The sequence below is a fragment of the Harpia harpyja genome, chromosome 18 (genome assembly GCF_026419915.1).
Source record: "Harpia harpyja isolate bHarHar1 chromosome 18, bHarHar1 primary haplotype, whole genome shotgun sequence".
Classification (NCBI taxonomy): domain Eukaryota; kingdom Metazoa; phylum Chordata; class Aves; order Accipitriformes; family Accipitridae; genus Harpia; species Harpia harpyja.
In genome coordinates, this window is record NC_068957.1 from 14,974,646 (window position 1) to 14,999,930 (window position 25,285).

Sequence of the window (25,285 nt, forward strand, 5' to 3'; positions counted from 1 at the left end):
ACGTTTGCCTTTTCGGCAAGAGGCTCTGCCGCGGCCGAGCGCCATGAGATGTTGCGTCTCTGGGAAAGCACAGATCCCCACTGCTGTTGTGCCTGTAGATAGGGCGCCAAGGCACTGTGAAGAGCAGCAAGAGCTTTCAGGGCTGGGCCCTTCCAAGTGGGAGAAGGAGCCGGACGTTTGCCTTTTCGGCAAGAGGCTCTGCCGTGGTTGAACGACATGAGATGTTGCGTCTCTGGGAAAGCACAGATCCCCACTGCTGTTGTGCCTGTAGATAGGGCGCCAAGGGTAGGTGAGGAGCAGCAACAGCTTTCAGGGCTGGGCCCTTCCTTGTGGGAGAAGGAGCCGGACGTTTGCCTTTTCGGCAAGAGGCTCAGCCGCGGCCGAGCGCCATGAGATGTTGCGTCTCTGGGAAAGCACCAATCCCCACTGCTGTTGTGCCTGTAGATAGGGCACCAAGGCACCGTGAAGAGCAGCAAGAGCTTTCAGGGCTGGGCCCTTCCAAGTGGGAGAAGGAGCCGGACGTTTGCCTTTTCGGCAAGAGGCTCTGCTGCTGCCAAGCACCATGAGATTTTGCGTCTCTGGGAAAGCACAGATCCCCACTGCTGTTGTGCCTGTAGATAGGGCGCCAAGGCACCGTGAAGAGCAGCAAGAGCTTTCAGGGCTGGGCCCTTCCAAGTGGGAGAAGGAGCCGGATGTTTGCCTTTTCGGCAAAAGGCTCAGCCGCGGCCGAACGCCATGAGATGTTGCGTCTCTGGGAAAGCACAGATCCCCACTGCTGTTGTGCCTGTAGATAGGGCGCCAAGGCACCGTGAAGAGCAGCAAGAGCTTTCAGGGCTGGGCCCTTCCTTGTGGGAGAAGGAGCCGGACGTTTGCCTTTTCGGCAAGAGGCTCAGCCGCGGCCGTGCGCCATGAGATGTTGCGTCTCTGGGAAAGCACAGATCCCCACTGCTGTTGTGCCTGTAGATAGGGCGCCAAGGCACCGTGAAGAGCAGCAACAGCTTTCAGGGATGGACCCTTCCTTGTGGGAGAAGGAGCCGGACGTTTACCTTTTCGGAAAGGAGGTATCCGAGGCCGAGCACCATGAGATCTTGCGTATCTGGGAATGCAGATATTCCTCAGTTGTGTTGTGCCTGGAGATAGGGCGCCAAGGGAAGGTGAAGAGCAGCAACAGCTTTCAGGGCTGGCCCCTTCCTTGTGGGAGAAGGAGCCGGACGTTTCCCTTCTTGGCAAGAGGTTCTGCTGCAGCAGAGCACCATGAACTGTTGCGTCTCTGGGAAAGCACAGATCCCCACTGCTGTTGTGCCTGTAGATAGGGCGCCAAGGCACCGTGAAGAGCAGCAAGAGCTTTCAGGGCTGGGCCCTTCCTTGTGGGAGAAAGAGCCGGACGTTTGCCTTTTCGGCAAGAGGCTCTGCCGCGGCCGAGCGCCATGAGATGTTGCGTCTCTGGGAAAGCACAGATCCCCACTGCTGTTGTGCCTGTAGATAGGGCGCCAAGGCACCGTGAAGAGCAGGAACACCTTTCAGGGCTGGGCCGTTCCTTGTGGGAGAAGGAGCTGGACGTTTGCCTTTTCGGCAAGAGGCTCTGCCGCGGCCGAGCGCCATGAGATGTTGCGTCTCTGGGAAAGCACAGATCCCCACTGCTGTTGTGCCTGTAGATAGGGCGCCAAGGCACCGTGAAGAGCACCAACAGCTTTCAGGGCTGGGCCCTTCCTTGTGGGAGAAGGAGCCGGAAGCTTGCCTTTTCGGCAAGAGGCTCTGCCGCGGCCGAGCGCCATGAGATGTTGCGTCTCTGGGAAAGCACAGATCCCCACTGCTGTTGTGCCTGTAGATAGGGCGCCAAGGCACCGTGAAGAGCAGCAAGAGCTTTCAGGGCTGGGCCCTTCCTTGTGGGAGAAGGAGCCGGACGTTTGCCTTTTCGGCAAGAGGCTCAGCCGCGGCCGAGCGCCATGAGATGTTGCGTCTCTGGGAAAGCACAGATCCCCCTGCTGTTGTGCCTGTAGATAGGGCGCCAAGGGAAGGTGAAGAGCAGGAAGAGCTTTCAGGGCTGGGCCCTTCCTTGTGGGAGAAGGAGCCGGACGTTTGCCTTTTCGGCAAGAGGCTCTGCTGCTGCCAAGCACCATGAGATTTTGCGTCTCTGGGAAAGCACAGATCCCCACTGCTGTTGTGCCTGTAGATAGGGTGCCAAGGCACCGTGAAGAGCAGCAACAGCTTTCAGGGCTGGGCCCTTCCTTGTGGGAGAAGGAGCCGGACGTTTGCCTTTTCGGCAAGAGGCTCTGCCGCGGGCCGAGCACCATGAGATGTTGCGTCTCTGGGAAAGCACAGATCCCCACTGCTGTTGTGCCTGTAGATAGGGCGCCAAGGCACCGTGAAGAGCAGCAACACCTTTCAGGGCTGGGCCCTTCCAAGTGGGAGAAGGAGCCGGACGTTTGCCTTTTCGGCAAGAGGCTCTGCCGCGGCCGAGCGCCATGAGATGTTGCGTCTCTGGGAAAGCACAGATCCCCACTGCTGTTGTGCCTGTAGATAGGGCGCCAAGGCACCGTGAAGAGCAGCAAGAGCTTTCAGGGCTGGGCCCTTCCTTGTGGGAGAAGGAGCCGGAAGTTTGCCTTTTCGGCAAGAGGCTCTGCTGCTGCCAAGCACCATGAGATGTTGCGTCTCTGGGAAAGCACAGATCCCCACTGCTGTTGTGCCTGTAGATAGGGCGCCAAGGCACCGTGAAGAGCAGCAACACCTTTCAGGGCTGTGTCCTGACTTCTGGGAGAAGGAGCCAGCCTTTTGCCTTTTCGGCAAGAGGCTCTGCCACGGCCGAGCGCCATGAGATGTTGCGTCTCTGGGAAAGCACAGATCCCCACTGCTGTTGTGCCTGTAGATAGGGCGCCAAGGCACCGTGAAGAACAGCAACAGCTTTCAGGGCTGGGCCATTCCTTTGGGGAGGAGCCGGACGTTTGCCTTTTCGGCAAGAGGCTCTTCTGCGGCCAAGCGACATGAGATGTTGCGTCTCTGGGAAAGCACAGATCCCCACTGCTGTTGTGCCTGTCGATAGGGCGCCAAGGCACCGTGAAGAGCAGCAAGAGCTTTCAGGGCTGGGCCCTTCCTTGTGGGAGAAGGAGCCGGACGTTTGCCTTTTCGGCAAGAGGCTCTGCCGCGGCCGAGCGCCATGAGATGTTGCGTCTCTGGGAAAGCACAGATCCCCACTGCTGTTGTGCCTGTAGATAGGGCGCCAAGGGTAGGTGAAGAGCAGCAAGAGCTTTCAGGGCTGGGCCCTTCCTTGTGGGAGAAGGAGCCGGACGTTTGCCTTTTCGGCAAGAGGCTCTGCCGCGGCCGAGCGCCATGAGATGTTGCGTCTCTGGGAAAGCACAGATCCCCACTGCTGTTGTGCCTGTAGATAGGGCGCCAAGGCACCGTGAAGAGCAGCAACAGCTTTCAGGGCTGGGCCCTTCCTTGTGGGAGAAGGAGCCGGATGTTTGCCTTTTCGGCAAGAGGCTCAGCCGCGGGCGAACGCCATGAGATGTTGCGTCTCTGGGAAAGCACAGATCCCCACTGCTGTTGTGCCTGTAGATAGGGCGCCAAGGCACCGTGAAGAGCAGGAACACCTTTCAGGGCTGGGCCCTTCCTTGTGGGAGAAGGAGCCGGACGTTTGCCTTTTCGGCAAGAGGCTCAGCCGCGGCCAAGCGCCATGAGATGTTGCGTCTCTGGGAAAGCACAGATCCCCACTGCTGTTGTGCCTGTAGATAGGGCACCAAGGCACCGTGAAGAACAGCAACAGCTTTCAGGGCTGTGTCCTGACTTCTGGGAGAAGGAGCCAGCCTTTTACCTTTTCGGCAAGAGGCTCTGCCGTGGCCGAGCGCCATGAGATGTTGCGTCTCTGGGAAAGCACAGATCCCCACTGCTGTTGTGCCTGTAGATAGGGCACCAAGGCACCGTGAAGAACAGCAACAGCTTTCAGGGCTGGGCCATTCCTTTGGGGATTAGGAGCCGGACGTTTGCCTTTTCGGCAAGAGGCTCTTCTGCGGCCAAGCGACATGAGATGTTGCGTCTCTGGGAAAGCACAGATCCCCACTGCTGTTGTGCCTGTAGATAGGGCGCCAAGGCACCGTGAAGAGCAGCAAGAGCTTTCAGGGCTGGGCCCTTCCTTGTGGGAAAAGGAGCCGGACGTTTGCCTTTTCGGCAAGAGGCTCTGCCGCGGCCGAGCGCCATGAGATGTTGCGTCTCTGGGAAAGCACAGATCCCCACTGCTGTTGTGCCTGTAGATAGGGCGCCAAGGCACCGTGAAGAGCAGCAACACCTTTCAGGGCTGGGCCCTTCCTTGTGGGAGAAGGAGCCGGACGTTTGCCTTTTCGGCAAGAGGCTCTGCCGTGGCCGAACGACATGAGATGTTGCGTCTCTGGGAAAGCACAGATCCCCACTGCTGTTGTGCCTGTAGATAGGGGGCCAAGGCACCGTGAACAGAAGCAACAGCTTTCAGGGCTGGGCCCTTCCTTGTGGGAGAAGGAGCCGGACGTTTGCCTTTTCGGCAAGAGGCTCTGCCGCGGCCGAGCGCCATGAGATGTTGCGTCTCTGGGAAAGCACAGATCCCCACTGCTGTTGTGCCTGTAGATAGGGGGCCAAGGCACCGTGAAGAGCAGCAACAGCTTTCAGGGCTGGGCCCTTCCTTGTGGGAGAAGGAGCCGGACGTTTGCCTTTTCGGCAAGAGGCTCTGCCGCGGCCGAGCGCCATGAGATGTTGCGTCTCTGGGAAAGCACAGATCCCCACTGCTGTTGTGCCTGTAGATAGGGCGCCAAGGCACCGTGAAGAGCAGCAAGAGCTTTCAGGGCTGGGCCCTTCCTTGTGGGAGAAGGAGCCGGACGTTTGCCTTTTCGGCAAGAGGCTCTGCCGTGGCCGAACGACATGAGATGTTGCGTCTCTGGGAAAGCACAGATCCCCACTGCTGTTGTGCCTGTAGATAGGGCGCCAAGGCACCGTGAAGAGCAGCAAGAGCTTTCAGGGCTGGGCCCTTCCTTGTGGGAGAAGGAGCCGGACGTTTGCCTTTTCGGCAAGAGGCTCAGCCGCGGCCGAGCGCCATGAGATGTTGCGTCTCTGGGAAAGCACAGATCCCCACTGCTGTTGTGCCTGTCGATAGGGCGCCAAGGCACCGTGAAGAGCAGCAAGAGCTTTCAGGGCTGGGCCCTTCCTTGTGGGAGAAGGAGCCGGACGTTTGCCTTTTCGGCAAGAGGCTCTGCCGCGGCCGAGCGCCATGAGATGTTGCGTCTCTGGGAAAGCACAGATCCCCACTGCTGTTGCGCCTGTAGATAGGGCGCCAAGGCACCGTGAAGAGCAGCAAGAGCTTTCAGGGCTGGGCCCTTCCTTGTGGGAGAAGGAGCCGGACGTTTGCCTTTTCGGCAAGAGGCTCTGCCGCGGCCGAGCGCCATGAGATGTTGCGTCTCTGGGAAAGCACAGATCCCCACTGCTGTTGTGCCTGTAGATAGGGCGCCAAGGCACCGTGAAGAGCAGCAAGAGCTTTCAGGGCTGGGCCCTTCCTTGTGGGAGAAGGAGCCGGACGTTTGCCTTTTCGGCAAGAGGCTCAGCCGCGGCCGAGCACCATGAGATGTTGCGTCTCTGGGAAAGCACAGATCCCCACTGCTGTTGTGCCTGTAGAAAGGGCGCCAAGGCACCGTGAAGAGCAGCAACAGCTTTCAGGGCTGGGCCCTTCCTTTTGGGAGAAGGAGCCGGACGTTTGCCTTTTCGGCAAGAGGCTCTGCCGCGGCTGAGCGCCATGAGATGTTGCGTCTCTGGGAAAGCACAGATCCCCACTGCTGTTGTGCCTGTAGATAGGGTGCCAAGGGAAGGTGAATAGCAGCAACAGCTTTCAGGGATGGACCCTTTCTTGTGGGAGAAGGAGCCGGACGTTTACCTTTTCGGAAAGGAGGTATCCGATGCCGAGGGCCATGAGATCTTGCGTATCTGGGAATGCAGATATTCCCCAGTTGTGTTGTGCCTGTAGATAGGGCGCCAAGGGAAGGTGAAGAGCAGCAACAGCTTTCAGGGCTGGCCCCTTCCTTGTGGGAGAAGGAGCCGGACGTTTGCCTTTTCGGCAAGAGGCTCTGCCGCGGCCGAGCGCCATGAGATGTTGCGTCTCTGGGAAAGCACCGATCCCCACTGCTGTTGTGCCTGTAGATAGGGCACCAAGGCACCGTGAAGAGCAGCAAGAGCTTTCAGGGCTGGGCCCTTCCTTGTGGGAGAAGGAGCCGGACGTTTGCCTTTTCGGCAAGAGGCTCTGCTGCTGCCAAGCACCATGAGATGTTGCGTCTCTGGGAAAGCACAGATCCCCACTGCTGTTGTGCCTGTAGATAGGGTGCCAAGGCACCGTGAAGAGCAGCAACACCTTTCAGGGCTGGGCCGTTCCAAGTGGGAGAAGGAGCCGGACGTTTGCCTTTTCGGCAAGAGGCTCTGCCGCGGCCGAGCGCCATGAGATGTTGCGTCTCTGGGAAAGCACAGATCCCCACTGCTGTTGTGCCTGTAGATAGGGCGCCAAGGGTAGGTGAAGAGCAGCAAGAGCTTTCAGGGCTGGGCCCTTCCTTGTGGGAGAAGGAGCCGGACGTTTGCCTTTTCGGCAAGAGGCTCTGCCGCGGCCGAGCGCCATGAGATGTTGCGTCTCTGGGAAAGCACAGATCCCCACTGCTGTTGTGCCTGTAGATAGGGCGCCAAGGCACCGTGAAGAGCAGCAACAGCTTTCAGGGCTGGGCTGTTCCAAGTGGGAGAAGGAGCCGGACGTTTGCCTTTTCGGCAAGAGGCTCTGCCGCGGCCGAGCGCCATGAGATGTTGCGTCTCTGGGAAAGCACAGATCCCCACTGCTGTTGTGCCTGTAGATAGGGTGCCAAGGCACCGTGAAGAGCAGCAAGAGCTTTCAGGGCTGGGCCCTTCCTTGTGGGAGAAGGAGCCGGACGTTTGCCTTTTCGGCAAGAGGCTCAGCCGCGGCCGAGCGCCATGAGATGTTGCGTCTCTGGGAAAGCACAGATCCCCACTGCTGTTGTGCCTGTAGATAGGGCGCCAAGGCACCGTGAAGAGCAGCAACAGCTTTCAGGGCTGGGCTGTTCCAAGTGGGAGAAGGAGCCGGACGTTTGCCTTTTCGGCAAGAGGCTCTGCCGCGGCCGAGCGCCATGAGATGTTGCGTCTCTGGGAAAGCACAGATCCCCACTGCTGTTGTGCCTGTAGATAGGGTGCCAAGGGAAGGTGAATAGCAGCAACAGCTTTCAGGGATGGACCCTTTCTTGTGGGAGAAGGAGCCGGACGTTTACCTTTTCGGAAAGGAGGTATCCGAGGCCGAGCGCCATGAGATCTTGCGTATCTGGGAATGCAGATATTCCCCACTTGTGTTGTGCCTGTAGATAGGGCGCCAAGGGAAGGTGAAGAGCAGCAACAGCTTTCAGGGCTGGCCCCTTCCTTGTGGGAGAAGGAGCCGGAAGTTTGCCTTTTCGGCAAGAGGCTCTGCCGCGGCCGAGCGCCATGAGATGTTGCGTCTCTGGGAAAGCACAGATCCCCACTGCTGTTGTGCCTGTCGATAGGGCGCCAAGGCACCGTGAAGAGCAGCAAGAGCTTTCAGGGCTGGGCCCTTCCTTGTGGGAGAAGGAGCCGGAAGTTTGCCTTTTCGGCAAGAGGCTCTGCTGCTGCCAAGCACCATGAGATGTTGCGTCTCTGGGAAAGCACAGATCCCCACTGCTGTTGTGCCTGTAGATAGGGCGCCAAGGCACCGTGAAGAGCAGCAACAGCTTTCAGGGCTGGGCCATTCCTTTGGGGAGGAGCCGGACGTTTTCCTTTTCGGCAAGAGGCTCTTCTGCGGCCAAGCGACATGAGATGTTGCGTCTCTGGGAAAGCACAGATCCCCACTGCTGTTGTGCCTGTAGATAGGGCGCCAAGGTTAGGTGAAGAGCAGCAAGAGCTTTCAGGGCTGGGCCCTTCCTTGTGGGAGAAGGAGCCGGACGTTTGCCTTTTCGGCAAGAGGCTCTGCCGCGGCCGAGCGCCATGAGATCTTGCGTCTCTGGGAAAGCACAGATCCCCACTGCTGTTGTGCCTGTAGATAGGGCGCCAAGGGTAGGTGAAGAGCAGCAAGAGCTTTCAGGGCTGGGCCCTTCCTTGTGGGAGAAGGAGCCGGACGTTTGCCTTTTCGGCAAGAGGCTCTGCCGCGGCCGAGCGCCATGAGATGTTGCGTCTCTGGGAAAGCACAGATCCCCACTGCTGTTGTGCCTGTAGATAGGGCGCCAAGGCACCGTGAAGAGCAGCAACAGCTTTCAGGGCTGGGCCCTTCCTTGTGGGAGAAGGAGCCGGATGTTTGCCTTTTCGGCAAGAGGCTCAGCCGCGGGCGAACGCCGTGAGATGTTGCGTCTCTGGGAAAGCACAGATCCCCACTGCTGTTGTGCCTGTAGATAGGGCGCCAAGGCACCGTGAAGAGCAGGAACACCTTTCAGGGCTGGGCCCTTCCTTGTGGGAGAAGGAGCCGGACGTTTGCCTTTTCGGCAAGAGGCTCAGCCGCGGCCGAGCGCCATGAGATGTTGCGTCTCTGGGAAAGCACAGATCCCCACTGCTGTTGTGCCTGTAGATAGGGCGCCAAGGCACCGTGAAGAGCAGCAACACCTTTCAGGGCTGTGTCCTGTCTTCTCGGAGAAGGAGCCAGCCTTTTGCCTTTTCGGCAAGAGGCTCTGCCGCGGCCGAGCGCCATGAGATGTTGCGTCTCTGGGAAAGCACAGATCCCCACTGCTGTTGTGCCTGTAGATAGGGCGCCAAGGCACCGTGAAGAGCAGCAACACCTTTCAGGGCTGGGCCGTTCCAAGTGGGAGAAGGAGCCGGACGTTTGCCTTTTCGGCAAGAGGCTCTGCCGCGGCCGAGCGCCATGAGATGTTGCGTCTCTGGGAAAGCACAGATCCCCACTGCTGTTGTGCCTGTAGATAGGGCGCCAAGGCACTGTGAAGAGCAGCAAGAGCTTTCAGGGCTGGGCCCTTCCAAGTGGGAGAAGGAGCCGGACGTTTGCCTTTTCGGCAAGAGGCTCTGCCGTGGTTGAACGACATGAGATGTTGCGTCTCTGGGAAAGCACAGATCCCCACTGCTGTTGTGCCTGTAGATAGGGCGCCAAGGGTAGGTGAGGAGCAGCAACAGCTTTCAGGGCTGGGCCCTTCCTTGTGGGAGAAGGAGCCGGACGTTTGCCTTTTCGGCAAGAGGCTCAGCCGCGGCCGAGCGCCATGAGATGTTGCGTCTCTGGGAAAGCACCAATCCCCACTGCTGTTGTGCCTGTAGATAGGGCACCAAGGCACCGTGAAGAGCAGCAAGAGCTTTCAGGGCTGGGCCCTTCCAAGTGGGAGAAGGAGCCGGACGTTTGCCTTTTCGGCAAGAGGCTCTGCTGCTGCCAAGCACCATGAGATTTTGCGTCTCTGGGAAAGCACAGATCCCCACTGCTGTTGTGCCTGTAGATAGGGCGCCAAGGCACCGTGAAGAGCAGCAAGAGCTTTCAGGGCTGGGCCCTTCCAAGTGGGAGAAGGAGCCGGATGTTTGCCTTTTCGGCAAAAGGCTCAGCCGCGGCCGAACGCCATGAGATGTTGCGTCTCTGGGAAAGCACAGATCCCCACTGCTGTTGTGCCTGTAGATAGGGCGCCAAGGCACCGTGAAGAGCAGCAACACCTTTCAGGGCTGGGCCCTTCCTTGTGGGAGAAGGAGCCGGACGTTTGCCTTTTCGGCAAGAGGCTCAGCCGCGGCCGTGCGCCATGAGATGTTGCGTCTCTGGGAAAGCACAGATCCCCACTGCTGTTGTGCCTGTAGATAGGGCGCCAAGGCACCGTGAAGAGCAGCAACAGCTTTCAGGGATGGACCCTTCCTTGTGGGAGAAGGAGCCGGACGTTTACCTTTTCGGAAAGGAGGTATCCGAGGCCGAGCACCATGAGATCTTGCGTATCTGGGAATGCAGATATTCCTCAGTTGTGTTGTGCCTGGAGATAGGGCGCCAAGGGAAGGTGAAGAGCAGCAACAGCTTTCAGGGCTGGCCCCTTCCTTGTGGGAGAAGGAGCCGGACGTTTCCCTTCTTGGCAAGAGGTTCTGCTGCAGCAGAGCACCATGAACTGTTGCGTCTCTGGGAAAGCACAGATCCCCACTGCTGTTGTGCCTGTAGATAGGGCGCCAAGGCACCGTGAAGAGCAGGAAGAGCTTTCAGGGCTGGGCCCTTCCTTGTGGGAGAAGGAGCCGGACGTTTGCCTTTTCGGCAAGAGGCTCTGCTGCTGCCAAGCACCATGAGATGTTGCGTCTCTGGGAAAGCACAGATCCCCACTGCTGTTGTGCCTGTAGATAGGGTGCCAAGGCACCGTGAAGAGCAGCAACAGCTTTCAGGGCTGGGCCCTTCCTTGTGGGAGAAGGAGCCGGACGTTTGCCTTTTCGGCAAGAGGCTCTGCCGCGGCCGAGCACCATGAGATGTTGCGTCTCTGGGAAAGCACAGATCCCCACTGCTGTTGTGCCTGTAGATAGGGCGCCAAGGCACCGTGAAGAGCAGCAACACCTTTCAGGGCTGGGCCCTTCCAAGTGGGAGAAGGAGCCGGACGTTTGCCTTTTCGGCAAGAGGCTCTGCCGCGGCCGAGCGCCATGAGATGTTGCGTCTCTGGGAAAGCACAGATCCCCACTGCTGTTGTGCCTGTAGATAGGGCGCCAAGGCACCGTGAAGAGCAGCAAGAGCTTTCAGGGCTGGGCCCTTCCTTGTGGGAGAAGGAGCCGGAAGTTTGCCTTTTCGGCAAGAGGCTCTGCTGCTGCCAAGCACCATGAGATGTTGCGTCTCTGGGAAAGCACAGATCCCCACTGCTGTTGTGCCTGTAGATAGGGCGCCAAGGCACCGTGAAGAGCAGCAACACCTTTCAGGGCTGTGTCCTGACTTCTGGGAGAAGGAGCCAGCCTTTTGCCTTTTCGGCAAGAGGCTCTGCCACGGCCGAGCGCCATGAGATGTTGCGTCTCTGGGAAAGCACAGATCCCCACTGCTGTTGTGCCTGTAGATAGGGCGCCAAGGCACCGTGAAGAACAGCAACAGCTTTCAGGGCTGGGCCATTCCTTTGGGGAGGAGCCGGACGTTTGCCTTTTCGGCAAGAGGCTCTTCTGCGGCCAAGCGACATGAGATGTTGCGTCTCTGGGAAAGCACAGATCCCCACTGCTGTTGTGCCTGTCGATAGGGCGCCAAGGCACCGTGAAGAGCAGCAAGAGCTTTCAGGGCTGGGCCCTTCCTTGTGGGAGAAGGAGCCGGACGTTTGCCTTTTCGGCAAGAGGCTCTGCCGCGGCCGAGCGCCATGAGATGTTGCGTCTCTGGGAAAGCACAGATCCCCACTGCTGTTGTGCCTGTAGATAGGGCGCCAAGGGTAGGTGAAGAGCAGCAAGAGCTTTCAGGGCTGGGCCCTTCCTTGTGGGAGAAGGAGCCGGACGTTTGCCTTTTCGGCAAGAGGCTCTGCCGCGGCCGAGCGCCATGAGATGTTGCGTCTCTGGGAAAGCACAGATCCCCACTGCTGTTGTGCCTGTAGATAGGGCGCCAAGGCACCGTGAAGAGCAGCAACAGCTTTCAGGGCTGGGCCCTTCCTTGTGGGAGAAGGAGCCGGATGTTTGCCTTTTCGGCAAGAGGCTCAGCCGCGGGCGAACGCCTTGAGATGTTGCGTCTCTGGGAAAGCACAGATCCCCACTGCTGTTGTGCCTGTAGATAGGGCGCCAAGGCACCGTGAAGAGCAGGAACACCTTTCAGGGCTGGGCCCTTCCTTGTGGGAGAAGGAGCCGGACGTTTGCCTTTTCGGCAAGAGGCTCAGCCGCGGCCAAGCGCCATGAGATGTTGCGTCTCTGGGAAAGCACAGATCCCCACTGCTGTTGTGCCTGTAGATAGGGCACCAAGGCACCGTGAAGAGCAGCAACACCTTTCAGGGCTGTGTCCTGACTTCTGGGAGAAGGAGCCAGCCTTTTGCCTTTTCGGCAAGAGGCTCTGCCGCGGCCGAGCGCCATGAGATGTTGCGTCTCTGGGAAAGCACAGATCCCCACTGCTGTTGTGCCTGTAGATAGGGCGCCAAGGCACCGTGAAGAGCAGCAAGAGCTTTCAGGGCTGGGCCCTTCCTTGTGGGAGAAGCAGCCGGAAGTTTGCCTTTTCGGCAAGAGGCTCTGCCGCGGCCGAGCGCCATGAGATGTTGCGTCTCTGGGAAAGCACAGATCCCCACTGCTGTTGTGCCTGTAGATAGGGCGCCAAGGCACCGTGAAGAGCAGCAACAGCTTTCAGGGCTGGGCCCTTCCAAGTGGGAGAAGGAGCCGGACGTTTGCCTTTTCGGCAAGAGGCTCTGCCGTGGCCGAACGCCATGAGATGTTGCGTCTCTGGGAAAGCACAGATCCCCACTGCTGTTGTGCCTGTAGATAGGGCGCCAAGGGTAGGTGAAGAGCAGCAACAGCTTTCAGGGATGGACCCTTCCTTGTGGGAGAAGGAGCCGGACGTTTGCCTTTTCCGACAGAGGCTCTGCCAAGGCCGAGGGCCATGAGATGTTGCGTCTCTGGGAAAGCACCGATCCCCAGTGCTGTTTTGCCTGTAGATAGGGAGCCAAGGGAAGGTGAAGAGCAGCAAGAGCTTTCAGGGCTGGGCCCTTCCTTGTGGGAGAAGGAGCCGGACGTTTGCCTTTTCGGCAAGAGGCTCTGCTGCTGCCAAGCACCATGAGATTTTGCGTCTCTGGGAAAGCACAGATCCCCACTGCTGTTGTGCCTGTAGATAGGGTGCCAAGGCACCGTGAAGAGCAGCAACACCTTTCAGGGCTGGGCCGTTCCAAGTGGGAGAAGGAGCCGGACGTTTGCCTTTTCGGCAAGAGGCTCAGCCGCGGCCGAGCGCCATGAGATGTTGCGTCTCTGGGAAAGCACAGATCCCCACTGCTGTTGTGCCTGTAGATAGGGCGCCAAGGCACCGTGAAGAGCAGCAAGAGCTTTCAGGGCTGGGCCCTTCCTTGTGGGAGAAGGAGCCGGACGTTTGCCTTTTCGGCAAGAGGCTCAGCCGCGGCCGAGCGCCATGAGATGTTGCGTCTCTGGGAAAGCACAGATCCCCACTGCTGTTGTGCCTGTAGATAGGGCGCCAAGGCACCGTGAAGAGCAGCAACAGCTTTCAGGGATGGACCCTTCCTTGTGGGAGAAGGAGCCGGACATTTACCTTTTCGGAAAGGAGGTATCCGAGGCCGAGCACTATGAGATCTTGCGTATCTGGGAATGCAGATATTCCTCAGTTGTGTTGTGCCTGTAGATAGGGCGCCAAGGGAAGGTGAAGAGCAGCAACAGCTTTCAGGGCTGGCCCCTTCCTTGTGGGAGAAGGAGCCGGACGTTTGCCTTCTTGGCAAGAGGTTCTGCTGCAGCAGAGCACCATGAACTGTTGCGTCTCTGGGAAAGCACAGATCCCCAGTGCTGTTGTGCCTGTAGATAGGGCGCCAAGGCACCGTGAAGAGCAGCAAGAGCTTTCAGGGCTGGGCCCTTCCTTGTGGGAGAAAGAGCCGGACGTTTGCCTTTTCGGCAAGAGGCTCTGCCGCGGCCGAGCGCCATGAGATCTTGCGTCTCTGGGAAAGCACAGATCCCCACTGCTGTTGTGCCTGTAGATAGGGCGCCAAGGCACCGTGAAGAGCAGGAACACCTTTCAGGGCTGGGCCGTTCCTTGTGGGAGAAGGAGCTGGACGTTTGCCTTTTCGGCAAGAGGCTCTGCCGCGGCCGAGCGCCATGAGATGTTGCGTCTCTGGGAAAGCACAGATCCCCACTGCTGTTGTGCCTGTAGATAGGGCGCCAAGGCACCGTGAAGAGCACCAACAGCTTTCAGGGCTGGGCCCTTCCTTGTGGGAGAAGGAGCCGGAAGTTTGCCTTTTCGGCAAGAGGCTCTGCCGCGGCCGAGCGCCATGAGATGTTGCGTCTCTGGGAAAGCACAGATCCCCACTGCTGTTGTGCCTGTAGATAGGGCGCCAAGGCACCGTGAAGAGCAGCAAGAGCTTTCAGGGCTGGGCCCTTCCTTGTGGGAGAAGGAGCCGGACGTTTGCCTTTTCGGCAAGAGGCTCAGCCGCGGCCGAATGCCATGAGATGTTGCGTCTCTGGGAAAGCACAGATCCCCACTGCTGTTGTGCCTGTAGATAGGGTGCCAAGGCACCGTGAAGAGCAGCAACACCTTTCAGGGCTGGGCCGTTCCAAGTGGGAGAAGGAGCCGGACGTTTGCCTTTTCGGCAAGAGGCTCTGCCGCGGCCGAGCGCCATGAGATGTTGCGTCTCTGGGAAAGCACAGATCCCCACTGCTGTTGTGCCTGTAGATAGGGCGCCAAGGCACCGTGAAGAGCAGCAACACCTTTCAGGGCTGGGCCCTTCCAAGTGGGAGAAGGAGCCGGACGTTTGCCTTTTCGGCAAGAGGCTCTGCCGCGGCCGAGCGCCATGAGATGTTGCGTCTCTGGGAAAGCACAGATCCCCACTGCTGTTGTGCCTGTAGATAGGGCGCCAAGGCACCGTGAAGAGCAGCAACACCTTTCAGGGCTGTGTCCTGACTTCTGGGAGAAGGAGCCAGCCTTTTGCCTTTTCGGCAAGAGGCTCTGCCGCGGCCGAGCGCCATGAGATGTTGCGTCTCTGGGAAAGCACAGATCCCCACTGCTGTTGTGCCTGTAGATAGGGCGCCAAGGCACCGTGAAGAACAGCAACAGCTTTCAGGGCTGGGCCATTGCTTTGGGGAGGAGCCGGACGTTTGCCTTTTCGGCAAGAGGCTCTTCTGCGGCCAAGCGACATGAGATGTTGCGTCTCTGGGAAAGCACAGATCCCCACTGCTGTTGTGCCTGTCGATAGGGCGCCAAGGCACCGTGAAGAGCAGCAAGAGCTTTCAGGGCTGGGCCCTTCCTTGTGGGAGAAGGAGCCGGACGTTTGCCTTTTCGGCAAGAGGCTCTGCCGCGGCCGAGCGCCATGAGATCTTGCGTCTCTGGGAAAGCACAGATCCCCACTGCTGTTGTGCCTGTAGATAGGGCGCCAAGGCACCGTGAAGAGCAGCAAGAGCTTTCAGGGCTGGGCCCTTCCTTGTGGGAGAAGGAGCCGGACGTTTGCCTTTTCGGCAAGAGGCTCTGCCGCGGCCGAGCGCCATGAGATGTTGCGTCTCTGGGAAAGCACAGATCCCCACTGCTGTTGTGCCTGTAGATAGGGCGCCAAGGCACCGTGAAGAGCAGCAACAGCTTTCAGGGCTGGGCCCTTCCTTGTGGGAGAAGGAGCCGGATGTTTGCCTTTTCGGCAAGAGGCTCAGCCGCGGCCGAACGCCATGAGATGTTGCGTCTCTGGGAAAGCACAGATCCCCACTGCTGTTGTGCCTGTAGATAGGGCGCCAAGGCACCGTGAAGAGCAGCAAGAGCTTTCAGGGCTGGGCCCTTCCTTGTGGGAGAAGGAGCCGGAAGTTTGCCTTTTCGGCAAGAGGCTCTGCTGCTGCCAAGCACCATGAGATGTTGCGTCTCTGGGAAAGCACCGATCCCCACTGCTGTTGTGCCTGTAGATAGGGCGCCAAGGCACCGTGAAGAGCAGCAACACCTTTCAGGGCTGTGTCCTGACTTCTGGGAGAAGGAGCCAGCCTTTTGCCTTTTCGGCAAGAGGCTCTGCCACGGCCGAGCGCCATGAGATGTTGCGTCTCTGGGAAAGCACAGATCCCCACTGCTGTTGTGCCTGTAGATAGGGCGCCAAGGCACCGTGAAGAACAGCAACAGCTTTCAGGGCTGGGCCATTGCTTTGGGGAGGAGCCGGACGTTTGCCTTTTCGGCAAGAGGCTCTTCTGCGGCCAAGCGACATGAGATGTTGCGTCTCTGGGAAAGCACAGATCCCCACTGCTGTTGTGCCTGTCGATAGGGCGCCAAGGCACCGTGAAGAGCAGCAAGAGCTTTCAGGGCTGGGCCCTTCCAAGTGGGAGAAGGAGCCGGACGTTTGCCTTTTCGGCAAGAGGCTCTGCCGCGGCCGAGCGCCATGACATCTTGCGTCTCTGGGAAAGCACAGATCCCCACTGCTGTTGTGCCTGTAGATAGGGCGCCAAGGCACCGTGAAGAGCAGCAAGAGCTTTCAGGGCTGGGCCCTTCCTTGTGGGAGAAGGAGCCGGACGTTTGCCTTTTCGGCAAGAGGCTCTGCCGCGGCCGAGCGCCATGAGATGTTGCGTCTCTGGGAAAGCACAGATCCCCACTGCTGTTGTGCCTGTAGATAGGGCGCCAAGGCACCGTGAAGAGCAGCAACACCTTTCAGGGCTGTGTCCTGACTTCTGGGAGAAGGAGCCAGCCTTTTGCCTTTTCGGCAAGAGGCTCTGCCGCGGCCGAGCGCCATGAGATGTTGCGTCTCTGGGAAAGCACAGATCCCCACTGCTGTTGTGCCTGTAGATAGGGCGCCAAGGCACCGTGAAGAGCAGGAACACCTTTCAGGGCTGGGCCGTTCCAAGTGGGAGAAGGAGCCGGACGTTTGCCTTTTCGGCAAGAGGCTCTGCCGCGGCCGAGCGCCATGAGATGTTGCGTCTCTGGGAAAGCACAGATCCCCACTGCTGTTGTGCCTGTAGATAGGGCGCCAAGGCACCGTGAAGAGCAGCAACAGCTTTCAGGGCTGGGCCCTTCCAAGTGGGAGAAGGAGCCGGACGTTTGCCTTTTCGGCAAGAGGCTCTGCCGTGGCCGAACGCCATGAGATGTTGCGTCTCTGGGAAAGCACAGATCCCCACTGCTGTTGTGCCTGTAGATAGGGCGCCAAGGGAAGGTGAAGAGCAGCAACAGCTTTCAGGGATGGACCCTTCCTTGTGGGAGAAGAAGCCGGACGTTTGCCTCTTCCGACAGAGGCTCTGCCAAGGCCGAGGGCCATGAGATGTTGCGTCTCTGGGAAAGCACCGATCCCCAGTGCTGTTTTGCCTGTAGATAGGGAGCCAAGGGAAGGTGAAGAGCAGCAAGAGCTTTCAGGGCTGGGCCCTTCCTTGTGGGAGAAGGAGCCGGACGTTTGCCTTTTCGGCAAGAGGCTCTGCTGCTGCCAAGCACCATGAGATTTTGCGTCTCTGGGAAAGCACAGATCCCCACTGCTGTTGTGCCTGTAGATAGGGTGCCAAGGCACCGTGAAGAGCAGCAACACCTTTCAGGGCTGGGCCGTTCCAAGTGGGAGAAGGAGCCGGACGTTTGCCTTTTCGGCAAGAGGCTCTGCCGCGGCCCAGCGCCATGAGATGTTGCGTCTCTGGGAAAGCACAGATCCCCACTGCTGTTGTGCCTGTAGATAGGGCGCCAAGGCACCGTGAAGACCAGGAACACCTTTCAGGGCTGGGCCCTTCCAAGTGGGAGAAGGAGCCGGACGTTTGCCTTTTCGGCAAGAGGCTCTGCCGCGGCCGAGCGCCATGAGATGTTGCGTCTCTGGGAAAGCACAGATCCCCACTGCTGTTGTGCCTGTAGATAGGGCGCCAAGGCACCGTGAAGAGCAGCAAGAGCTTTCAGGGCTGGACCCTTCCTTGTGGGAGAAGGAGCCGGACGTTTGCCTTTTCGGCAAGAGGCTCTGCCGCGGCCGAGCGCCATGAGATGTTGCGTCTCTGGGAAAGCACAGATCCCCACTGCTGTTGTGCCTGTAGATAGGGCGCCAAGGCACCGTGAAGAGCAGCAAGAGCTTTCAGGGCTGGGCCCTTCCTTGTGGGAGAAGGAGCCGGAAGTTTGCCTTTTCGGCAAGAGGCTCTGCTGCTGCCAAGCACCATGAGATGTTGCGTCTCTGGGAAAGCACAGATCCCCACTGCTGTTGTGCCTGTAGATAGGGCGCTAAGACACCGTGAAGAGCAGCAACACCTTTCAGGGCTGTGTCCTGACTTCTGGGAGAAGGAGCCAGCCTTTTGCCTTTTCGGCAAGAGGCTCAGCCACGGCCGAGCGCCATGAGATGTTGCGTCTCTGGGAAAGCACAGATCCCCACTGCTGTTGTGCCTGTAGATAGGGCGCCAAGGCACCGTGAAGAACAGCAACAGCTTTCAGGGCTGGGCCATTCCTTTGGGGAGGAGCCGGACGTTTGCCTTTTCGGCAAGAGGCTCTTCTGCGGCCAAGCGACATGAGATGTTGCGTCTCTGGGAAAGCACAGATCCCCACTGCTGTTGTGCCTGTAGATAGGGCGCCAAGGCACCGTGAAGAGAAGCAAGAGCTTTCAGGGCTGGGCCCTTCCTTGTGGGAGAAGGAGTCGGACGTTTGCCTTTTCGGCAAGAGGCTCTGCCGTGGCCGAGCGCCATGAGATCTTGCGTCTCTGGGAAAGCACAGATCCCCACTGCTGTTGTGCCTGTAGATAGGGCGCCAAGGCACCGTGAAGAGCAGCAAGAGCTTTCAGGGCTGGGCCCTTCCTTGTGGGAGAAGGAGCCGGACGTTTGCCTTTTCGGCAAGAGGCTCTGCCGTGGCCGAGCGCCATGAGATGTTGCGTCTCTGGGAAAGCACAGATCCCCACTGCTGTTGTGCCTGTAGATAGGGCGCCAAGGCACCGTGAAGAGCAGCAAGAGCTTTCAGGGCTGGGCCCTTCCTTGTGGGAGAAGGAGCCGGACGTTTGCCTTTTCGGCAAGAGGCTCAGCCGCGGGCGAACGCCATGAGATGTTGCGTCTCTGGGAAAGCACAGATCCCCACTGCTGTTGTGCCTGTAGATAGGGCGCCAAGGCACCGTGAAGAGCAGCAAGAGCTTTCAGGGCTGGGCCCTTCCTTGTGGGAGAAGGAGCCGGACGTTTGCCTTTTCGGCAAGAGGCTCAGCCGCGGCCGAGCGCCATGAGATGTTGCGTCTCTGGGAAAGCACAGATCCCCACTGCTGTTGTGCCTGTAGATAGGGCGCCAAGGCACCGTGAAGAGCAGCAACACCTTTCAGGGCTGTGTCCTGACTTCTCGGAGAAGGAGCCAGCCTTTTGCCTTTTCGGCAAGAGGCTCTGCCGCGGCCGAGCGCCATGAGATGTTGCGTCTCTGGGAAAGCACAGATCCCCACTGCTGTTGTGCCTGTAGATAGGGCGCCAAGGCACCGTGAAGAGCAGCAACACCTTTCAGGGCTGGGCCGTTCCAAGTGGGAGAAGGAGCCGGACGTTTGCCTTTTCGGCAAGAGGCTCTGCCGCGGCCGAGCGCCATGAGATGTTGCGTCTCTGGGAAAGCACAGATCCCCACTGCTGTTGTGCCTGTAGATAGGGCGCCAAGGCACCGTGAAGAGCAGCAAGAGCTTTCAGGGCTGGGCCCTTCCTTGTGGGAGAAGGAGCCGGACGTTTGCCTTTTCGGCAAGAGGCTCTGCCGTGGCCGAACGCCATGAGATGTTGCGTCTCTGGGAAAGCACAGATCCCCACTGCTGTTGTGCCTGTAGATAGGGCGCCAAGGCACCGTGAAGAGCAGCAACAGCTTTCAGGGCTGGGCCCTTCCTTGTGGGAGAAGGAGCCGGACGTTTGCCTTTTCGGCAAGAGGCTCAGCCGCGGCCGAACGCCATGAGATGTTGCGTCTCTGGGAAAGTACCAATCCCCACTGCTGTTGTGTCTGTAGATAGGGCACCAAGGCACCGTGAAGAGCAGCAACAGCTTTCAAGGCTGTGTCCTGACTTCTGGGAGAACGAGCCAGCCTTTTGCCTTTTCGGCAAGAGGCTCTGCCACGGCCGAGCGCCATGAGATGTTGCGTCTCTGGGAAAGCACAGATCCCCACTGCTGTTGTGCCTGTAGATAGGGCGCCAAGGCACCGTGAAGAGCAGCAAGAGCTTTCAGGGCTGGGCCCTTCCTTGTGGGAGAAGCAGCCGGAAGTTTGCCTTTTCGGCAAGAGGCTCTGCCGCGGCCGAGCGCCATGAGATGTTGCGTCTCTGGGAAAGCACAGATCCCCACTGCTGTTGTGCCTGTCGATAGGGCGCCAAGGCACCGTGAAGAGCAGCAACAGCTTTCAGGGCTGGGCCCTTCCATGTGGGAGAAGGAGCCGGACGTTTGCCTTTTCGGCAAGAGGCTCAGCCGCGGCCGAGCGCCATGAGATGTTGCGTCTCTGGGAAAGCACAGATCCCCACTGCTGTTGTGCCTGTAGATAGGGCGCCAAGGGTAGGTGAAGAGCAGCAACAGCTTTCAGGGATGGACCCTTCCTTGTGGGAGAAGGAGCCGGACGTTTGCCTTTTCCGACAGAGGCTCTGCCAAGGCCGAGGGCCATGAGATGTTACGTCTCTGGGAAAGCACCGATCCCCAGTGCTGATTTGCCTGTAGATAGGGAGCCAAGGGAAGGTGAAGAGCAGCAAGAGCTTTCAGGGCTGGGCCCTTCCTTGTGGGAGAAGGAGCCGGACGTTTGCCTTTTCGGCAAGAGGCTCTGCTGCTGCCAAGCACCATGAGATGTTGCGTCTCTGGGAAAGCACAGATCCCCACTGCTGTTGTGCCTGTAGATAGGGCACCAAGGCACCGTGAAGAGCAGCAACAGCTTTCAGGGCTGGGCCGTTCCAAGTGGGAGAAGGAGCCGGACGTTTGCCTTTTCGGCAAGAGGCTCTGCCGCGGCCGAGCGCCATGAGATCTTGCGTCTCTGGGAAAGCACAGATCCCCACTGCTGTTGTGCCTGTAGATAGGGCGCCAAGGCACCGTGAAGAGCAGCAACACCTTTCAGGGCTGGGCCCTTCCAAGTGGGAGAAGGAGCCGGACGTTTGCCTTTTCGGCAAGAGGCTCTGCCGCGGCCGAGCGCCATGAGATGTTGCGTCTCTGGGAAAGCACAGATCCCCACTGCTGTTGTGCCTGTAGATAGGGCGCCAAGGCACCGTGAAGAGCAGCAAGAGCTTTCAGGGCTGGGCCCTTCCTTGTGGGAGAAGGAGCCGGACGTTTGCCTTTTCGGCAAGAGGCTCTGCCGCGGCCGAGCGCCATGAGATGTTGCGTCTCTGGGAAAGCACAGATCCCCACTGCTGTTGTGCCTGTAGATAGGGCGCCAAGGCACCGTGAAGAGCAGCAAGAGCTTTCAGGGCTGGGCCCTTCCTTGTGGGAGAAGGAGCCGGAAGTTTGCCTTTTCGGCAAGAGGCTCAGCCACGGCCGAGCGCCATGAGATGTTGCGTCTCTGGGAAAGCACAGATCCCCACTGCTGTTGTGCCTGTAGATAGGGCGCCAAGGCACCGTGAAGAACAGCAACAGCTTTCAGGGCTGGGCCATTGCTTTGGGGAGGAGCCGGACGTTTGCCTTTTCGGCAAGAGGCTCTTCTGCGGCCAAGCGACATGAGATGTTGCGTCTCTGGGAAAGCACAGATCCCCACTGCTGTTGTGCCTGTAGATAGGGCGCCAAGGCACCGTGAAGAGAAGCAAGAGCTTTCAGGGCTGGGCCCTTCCTTGTGGGAGAAGGAGCCGGACGTTTGCCTTTTCGGCAAGAGGCTCTGCCGTGGCCGAGCGCCATGAGATCTTGCGTCTCTGGGAAAGCACAGATCCCCACTGCTGTTGTGCCTGTAGATAGGGCGCCAAGGCACCGTGAAGAGCAGCAAGAGCTTTCAGGGCTGGGCCCTTCCTTGTGGGAGAAGGAGCCGGACGTTTGCCTTTTCGGCAAGAGGCTCTGCCGTGGCCAAGCGCCATGAGATGTTGCGTCTCTGGGAAAGCACAGATCCCCACTGCTGTTGTGCCTGTAGATAGGGCGCCAAGGCACCGTGAAGAGCAGCAAGAGCTTTCAGGGCTGGGCCCTTCCTTGTGGGAGAAGGAGCCGGACGTTTGCCTTTTCGGCAAGAGGCTCAGCCGCGGGCGAACGCCATGAGATGTTGCGTCTCTGGGAAAGCACAGATCCCCACTGCTGTTGTGCCTGTAGATAGGGCGCCAAGGCACCGTGAAGAGCAGCAAGAGCTTTCAGGGCTGGGCCCTTCCTTGTGGGAGAAGGAGCCGGACGTTTGCCTTTTCGGCAAGAGGCTCAGCCGCGGCCGAGCGCCATGAGATGTTGCGTCTCTGGGAAAGCACAGATCCCCACTGCTGTTGTGCCTGTAGATAGGGCGCCAAGGCACCGTGAAGAGCAGCAACACCTTTCAGGGCTGTGTCCTGACTTCTCGGAGAAGGAGCCAGCCTTTTGCCTTTTCAGCAAGAGGCTCTGCCGCGGCCGAGCGCCATGAGATGTTGCGTCTCTGGGAAAGCACAGATCCCCACTGCTGTTGTGCCTGTAGATAGGGCGCCAAGGCACCGTGAAGAGCAGCAACACCTTTCAGGGCTGGGCCGTTCCAAGTGGGAGAAGGAGCCGGACGTTTGCCTTTTCGGCAAGAGGCTCTGCCGCGGCCGAGGGCCATGAGATGTTGCGTCTCTGGGAAAGCACAGATCCCCACTGCTGTTGTGCCTGTAGATAGGGCGCCAAGGCACCGTGAAGAGCAGCAAGAGCTTTCAGGGCTGGGCCCTTCCTTGTGGGAGAAGGAGCCGGACGTTTGCCTTTTCGGCAAGAGGCTCTGCCGTGGCCGAACGCCATGAGATGTTGCGTCTCTGGGAAAGCACAGATCCCCACTGCTGTTGTGCCTGTAGATAGGGCGCCAAGGCACCGTGAAGAGCAGCAACAGCTTTCAGGGCTGGGCCCTTCCTTGTGGGAGAAGGAGCCGGACGTTTGCCTTTTCGGCAAGAGGCTCAGCCGCGGCCGAGCGCCATGAGATATTGCGTCTCTGGGAAAGTACCAATCCCCACTGCTGTTGTGTCTGTAGATAGGGCACCAAGGCACCGTGAAGAGCAGCAACAGCTTTCAAGGCTGTGTCCTGACTTCTGGGAGAAGGAGCCAGCCTTTTGCCTTTTCGGCAAGAGGCTCTGCCACGGCCGAGCGCCATGAGATGTTGCGTCTCTGGGAAAGCACAGATCCCCACTGCTGTTGTGCCTGTAGATAGGGCGCCAAGGCACCGTGAAGAGCAGCAAGAGCTTTCAGGGATGGACCCTTCCTTGTGGGAGAAGGAGCCGGACGTTTGCCTTTTCCGACAGAGGCTCTGCCAAGGCCGAGGGCCATGAGATGTTACGTCTCTGGGAAAGCACCGATCCCCAGTGCTGTTTTGCCTGTAGATAGGGAGCCAAGGGAAGGTGAAGAGCAGCAAGAGCTTTCAGGGCTGGGCCCTTCCTTGTGGGAGAAGGAGCCGGACGTTTGCCTTTTCGGCAAGAGGCTCTGCTGCTGCCAAGCACCATGAGATTTTGCGTCTCTGGGAAAGCACAGATCCCCACTGCTGTTGTGCCTGTAGATAGGGTGCCAAGGCACCGTGAAGAGCAGCAACACCTTTCAGGGCTGGGCCGTTCCAAGTGGGAGAAGGAGCCGGACGTTTGCCTTTTCGGCAAGAGGCTCTGCCGCGGCCGAGCGCCATGAGATGTTGCGTCTCTGGGAAAGCACAGATCCCCACTGCTGTTGTGCCTGTAGATAGGGCGCCAAGGCACCGTGAAGAGCAGCAACACCTTTCAGGGCTGGGCCCTTCCAAGTGGGAGAAGGAGCCGGACGTTTGCCTTTTCGGCAAGAGGCTCTGCCGCGGCCGAGCGCCATGAGATCTTGCGTCTCTGGGAAAGCACAGATCCCCACTGCTGTTGTGCCTGTAGATAGGGCGCCAAGGCACCGTGAAGAGCAGCAAGAGCTTTCAGGGCTGGGCCCTTCCTTGTGGGAGAAGGAGCCGGACGTTTGCCTTTTCGGCAAGAGGCTCTGCCGCGGCCGAGCGCCATGAGATGTTGCGTCTCTGGGAAAGCACAGATCCCCACTGCTGTTGTGCCTGTAGATAGGGCGCCAAGGCACCGTGAAGAGCAGCAAGAGCTTTCAGGGCTGGGCCCTTCCTTGTGGGAGAAGGAGCCGGAAGTTTGCCTTTTCGGCAAGAGGCTCTGCTGCTGCCAAGCACCATGAGATGTTGCGTCTCTGGGAAAGCACAGATCCCCACTGCTGTTGTGCCTGTAGATAGGGTGCCAAGGGAAGGTGAATAGCAGCAACAGCTTTCAGGGATGGACCCTTTCTTGTGGGAGAAGGAGCCGGACGTTTACCTTTTCGGAAAGGAGGTATCCGATGCCGAGGGCCATGAGATCTTGCGTATCTGGGAATGCAGATATTCCCCAGTTGTGTTGTGCCTGTAGATAGGGCGCCAAGGGAAGGTGAAGAGCAGCAACAGCTTTCAGGGCTGGCCCCTTCCTTGTGGGAGAAGGAGCCGGACGTTTGCCTTTTCGGCAAGAGGCTCTGCCGCGGCCGAGCGCCATGAGATGTTGCGTCTCTGGGAAAGCACCGATCCCCACTGCTGTTGTGCCTGTAGATAGGGCACCAAGGCACCGTGAAGAGCAGCAAGAGCTTTCAGGGCTGGGCCCTTCCTTGTGGGAGAAGGAGCCGGACGTTTGCCTTTTCGGCAAGAGGCTCTGCTGCTGCCAAGCACCATGAGATGTTGCGTCTCTGGGAAAGCACAGATCCCCACTGCTGTTGTGCCTGTAGATAGGGTGCCAAGGCACCGTGAAGAGCAGCAACACCTTTCAGGGCTGGGCCGTTCCAAGTGGGAGAAGGAGCCGGACGTTTGCCTTTTCGGCAAGAGGCTCTGCCGCGGCCGAGCGCCATGAGATGTTGCGTCTCTGGGAAAGCACAGATCCCCAGTGCTGATGTGCCTGTAGATAGGGCGCCAAGGGTAGGTGAAGAGCAGCAAGAGCTTTCAGGGCTGGGCCCTTCCTTGTGGGAGAAGGAGCCGGACGTTTGCCTTTTCGGCAAGAGGCTCTGCCGCGGCCGAGCGCCATGAGATGTTGCGTCTCTGGGAAAGCACAGATCCCCACTGCTGTTGTGCCTGTAGATAGGGCGCCAAGGCACCGTGAAGAGCAGCAACAGCTTTCAGGGCTGGGCTGTTCCAAGTGGGAGAAGGAGCCGGACGTTTGCCTTTTCGGCAAGAGGCTCTGCCGCGGCCGAGCGCCATGAGATGTTGCGTCTCTGGGAAAGCACAGATCCCCACTGCTGTTGTGCCTGTAGATAGGGTGCCAAGGCACCGTGAAGAGCAGCAAGAGCTTTCAGGGCTGGGCCCTTCCAAGTGGGAGAAGGAGCCGGACGTTTGCCTTTTCGGCAAGAGGCTCAGCCGCGGCCGAGCGCCATGAGATGTTGCGTCTCTGGGAAAGCACAGATCCCCACTGCTGTTGTGCCTGTAGATAGGGCGCCAAGGCACCGTGAAGAGCAGCAACAGCTTTCAGGGCTGGGCTGTTCCAAGTGGGAGAAGGAGCCGGACGTTTGCCTTTTCGGCAAGAGGCTCTGCCGCGGCCGAGCGCCATGAGATGTTGCGTCTCTGGGAAAGCACAGATCCCCACTGCTGTTGTGCCTGTAGATAGGGTGCCAAGGGAAGGTGAATAGCAGCAACAGCTTTCAGGGATGGACCCTTTCTTGTGGGAGAAGGAGCCGGACGTTTACCTTTTCGGAAAGGAGGTATCCGAGGCCGAGCGCCATGAGA